We start from the raw sequence: 5,251 nt of genomic DNA on the forward strand, positions 1-5,251 counted from the left end.
CATTTCCAGCGTCAAAGGGAGTTTTATCTAGAGGAGTTACTTAATAGGTGGTTGTTGATGTTGTCCTAGATATCCTGCCTCCTTTCTTCGGGCAGGCAAGCTATTATTATCCTCTTTACAAAGAGAAAACAGAGAACCAAGAGAGTTCAGGAACCTGACCAAGGTAATAAGAAGAAGGGGAAAAAAACATGTTCTTTTGGGCTTTGTACCCAACCTTGTTTCTTAGGCAGCTTGCCTCGCTTATCTCTTACAAGCCTACAACAGGCCTTCCCACCACCAACACTAACTTTTGGCAACAAGCAATACTTGTAATGAGTAATCCAACTGAGACCGCATTCAATTTGAGATGCCTATCTGTTCTTTTTGAAAAAACACTGAAAGCAAATAAAATAGAATTGTTTCCCACAGACTTCCTGAGCGGTAGAGAGAAACACTTGGACTTTATTCTCAACTGAAGGACAATGTTTGTGAGGGTGGCTGTGCACGCAAGTCACAGTGAGCAACTTCACATGGAACAGGGAAGGCAGCACAACCAAAGTTGGCCCTGCTCAAACCTTGAAATGGGTGAACCTGTCTTTTTAGCCCAAGGCTCAGAGAATGGCAAGGGGTAGTGGAAGGCATCGATGAGGCATTTGGGGTCAAACAAAGAAAGGGTTTGGTTCTTCTTATCTGCCATGAACACTGCAACTTTGAACAAGTTAGTTCCTCATTTGCAAAAATAAATATCATTGTGAGGATTCATTTAAATTGTGAATGTGATGGTGCCTGGAATAGGAGAAGTTAATATTATCTTTCCTTCCTTATCCATGGGCCCATCTCACTTCTCCATTGCCCCTCCCACTCTCACCTTGTCCAGTGTCCTCAGTCTCTCAGCCTCCAAATCCTTGTATAATAAATTGGTTGTTAATTACTTTCACCCTAAAGTGTGACTATTATGTTCAGTATTTTAATTTTTACTAGGATGCATTTGTTTTAACAGGGACTAAAATCTAATATCCAAGAAATGAAATGCTAATTATAAAATGGAACCTACTTTGGCCAAAGACATTCAGCCTTACTAAACACCACTCCCTGCAAAATGGAACCAATGCTTTTGGAGAAAGGCTGATTCCAGGATAAGGACAGGAAAGTACAAAGTGAACCTGGAACATCTTGTGCCAAGAAACAGGAAGTGGTTCTAAAAACCTGTAGAGGTATGCAGAAAGAACACAGAAGCCAACCTGAAGGGGTTCTCACTGGCTGAACTTGGGACATTCTGATGATTTAAATGAATAGTGATAAGAATGGATTATATCATATTGAATAAAAGTAAATTTGAATCCATGTTTACATTTTAAAAATTTTAAGGTGGGTGTGAAGAGAAGAAGAAAAATTCTTTTTTTTTTTTTAACAGAATGCCAACTGATGGATATAAATGGAATAATGGAAATAGAAAACCACCATTTTATGATCACCACAGTAATAATTAATTCAGGTGATAATTAACAATGGATGCTAAAAGCATTGGGTGACAAACTTTGGGGGGAATCATATATTCATAGTCTCAAGTTAACTTAGTAATTACTAAGAGAAAAAGATCTTCACAATGGAAAAATCTGGTGGGCATCCATTCTAACTAAATGATAACAGTTAACATACACCATAGTTGGACAATCCAGTACCATATTCCTGCCAATGTGATGTACTGAGTTCACAATATAATCTCTGCTAAAAATGGTTAAACCAAATCTGATCACAAAGAAGCAATCTGATGGATTTTCCTGGACTAAACAATTCAAACAGTGCTGTCATGAAATCTCTCTCTCTCTCTCTCTCTCTCTCTCTCTCTCTCTCTCTCACACACACACACACACACACACACACACACACTCACACACCCACAGGCTGGGGAATGGACCTAGATTAGAGGAGACCAAAGCTACATGGCAATAACCATAATGCATAATCCTTGATTATTTTCTTTTGGACCCCAAAAGAAAAACAAGAGAAAAATAATTGGAGACAATTATGTAAATGTAAAGAGGGATCACATCTTACCTAATAATAGACAAACATGTAAATTGACCGTACCTCCGCTACACCCATAGCCAATCAGAGTGAGTATGCAAATTAACCCAACAAAGATGGTGGTTAATTTGCATACATAGGCGCCCAGTGCCTGGGTCCCGGGAACATCCTCGGCACCCAGGTCACTCTGAGGTAGGCCCTGCGTGGGCCCTGAGCAGCCTGGGAAGGGCCTGAGGCAGGGGGCTCCTGGGCAGGGCCAAGCCTGCAATCAGAGCCGAAAGGGCAGGGGCGGAGCTGGCGATCGGAGGGAGCTGGGCGTCCCCTGCCCAGGCTGAAAGCCTTGGCCAGAGGCTTTCAGCCCGGGCAGGCCTGGGCAGGGGCGGAGCCGGCGATCAGAAGGAGCTGGGGGTCCCCTGCCCAGGCCTAAAGCTTTGGTTAGAGGCTTTAGGCCTGGGCAGGGCCCAGCCAGCGATTGGTGTGAACTACAGAGGAAACACCTTTTCTGACTGCTCATTGGCTAAGCTTCCTGTATGCCACTGGTAATATTCTTAGTAACTTGGGTAATAAGAATCCAAAAAGGTGATCTAGGGTTTTTCTACCACACTTCTGGAGAAAAAAACGAAGGTCCGCTGCTGGAGGGCTAAGAAATGTCATATCCTGCCCTAGCCAGTTTGGCTCAGTGGATAATGCCTCGGCCTGCCAACTGCAGGGTCTGGGTTCAATTCTGATCAAGGGCATGTACCTAGGTTGCAGGCTCCTTCCTGGCCGGGGCCCAGGTCAGGGCTCATGCAGGAGGCAACCAATCAAAGTGTTCCTCTCACTTTGATGTTTCTCTCTGTCTTTTCCTTTCTCTTCCACATTCTCTAAAAATCAATGGAAACATATCCTAACGTGAGGATAAAAAAAAATAAAGAAATGTCATATCCTATGAAAGATGCATCTTGAAAATGCCTAAAGAAAGTTGTCATTTTTTCATAGTGTAGGAACTGGAGTCCATGTTGATGAAAACACCTTGGTGGCTGTGGTGACTGGCAGTGGCTGCAGCAGCGGCGTGATGGGGCTGGTGCCTTCCCCTGATCAGCCTGGTTGCTTCCCACAAAGGAAGGCCAGACTGCGGCTTAGGCCCGCTCCCCCCATCAGTAGGACATCCCCTGAGGGCTCCCAGTATGTGAGAGGGGGCAGGTTGGGCTGAGGGACCCTCCACCCCCAGTGCATGAATTTTGTGCACTGGGTCCCTAGTTAAATAATATTGTATCAATGTTAAATTTCCCAAGTGTGATAATTATATATGGTTATGTAAGTGAATATCCTTATTCTTATACATATATGCTGAAGTATTTAAGGGTAAAGAGTGATTATATATGAGGAAAGAAAGAGAATGAGTTATGGAGCAACTATAACCTAAAGAAGTTACATATCTAAATCATAGAGAGTGAGCAAGATATATATCCTTAGGCAAACATTAATGTATTTTCAGTTGATATACATGTGGAGGTTTTAGAATAACATTTAGTTTTCTCAAACTATAATAAATAATAAGCAGGATTTTTAACACAGAGATCCCTATCTGCTTTAGAAATCCTGCTTTTATTTCTGTGATTCCTGTCTTGTGAACATAATATTATCCACTTTCCATTTATACAGAAAATTAAAAAACTTATTGTTTCCAAATATTAATTTTCAATACCTTTGCAAACAATAGGAAGTACCTTGGTTAGTTATAGTATAAAGTTAGATTGTGCTTGCTTTTTAGAGACAAATATCTGTGGATTAAATGATTTGCCACTATGAGTCAGTGTTTGGTCTTTATTTTTAAAATCTGCTTACATGGATTAGAGGAATTTTTTTACATAAAAAAACTAGGTCACCAGCCGAATGAGAAGCATGGATCATCTCTTCTAACAGAGTGTAAAATGATGATGTCATGATTCACTTCAGGGGTCCTGCCCACGAGCGGTATAAGGACAAACATTTGGTCTTGCCATGCCAATGCATTAGGGGTGAGTTAATTAAATATTTGACCAAATATAGCAGGCTGAATTTTTAGATTGATAATTTTGTATGGCCCTTGAATGATGTTATAATGGCCCTTGGCAGAAAACAGGTTCTCCACCCCTGTTAGGTAAACTGATATATAAAGTACAGGATTGATACTTTAGATTGGTTATATTATCAGTGCATTTTACTAAATGTCTATTTTCGTTACCTGTTATTTTTAAATTTTTAGAAATGTAGTACATATACTTGAGTATTAATTTTTTCTCATCTGAGTTACTTAGAACAAAGATAAAATAATTATGTCTAATTTTATTTAACTTAGAGCTTTGGGTGAGTTTAAATATATTCAATAAGTGGAATGGTTTTATATATTCCACTCAGTAAATGGCAAACTAAACATCTTTCTCATCAGTTTAAAATACAACAGATATTATTACCCTGTAGTTCTTTACTTCCTCCCTCCTACTTCCTTCCCTTCCTTTATCCCTTCTCCCTTCCTTCTGTCTTTAAAACATCTGTAGGACTTCTGTTTGAGGGATGATGGAAGAGATAGCTGCATTCAAGCAATGCTGAAAGGATCCTCTGTAGGTGGGCCCAAGTTGCTTCAGGTATTCACTTTTCTGGTGAGGTCCACTTGGACTGTTTGTGGCTGATATGGTCACTCTGCTAGCACGGCTGCTCTGTCTGAATGTCTAGACAGGTGCCTGTTCAGGCCAGACTTTTCTTCTAGTTGGTGTCTACCCTCAGCCATCCAGGGTATCTAGATATCAGCAAGGAAAATCTTAGACTTCTCCATTTCTTTATTCCATCACTTGTATGTGCAAGGCACGGAGTTCCTCTTCACAAGTCAAGCCTACCGGAGTTCTGTTTAAAGTACCTAACTAAGGTACTCTCTTGTCATTTCTTCATCTACTTATGCCCACTTCAGAGCTTAAAATATCATCCTGACCTTGTTTCTCTCTCTCTCTTAAAATAAGTATGTTTTTATTTTTGTAAAGGTATTTTTCCATTTTGGTGAAGCTGGAAAATAAAAAAAATCAATAATAATCACCATGAATAACCACTGTTAATATTTTAACATATTTTTTCAGGTCGTGTTTTAAATCAGTATAAACACACACATACACACACACACACACACACACACACGCACGCACATACACACACACACCCCAAGACATACACACAGTGTATATAATAGCTAAAATGTATTGAGCAACTATTATGAGCTAGGATTTCTGTTTAG

The sequence above is a fragment of the Plecotus auritus genome (genome assembly GCF_963455305.1).
Source record: "Plecotus auritus genome assembly, chromosome: 2".
Lineage (NCBI taxonomy): Eukaryota > Metazoa > Chordata > Mammalia > Chiroptera > Vespertilionidae > Plecotus > Plecotus auritus.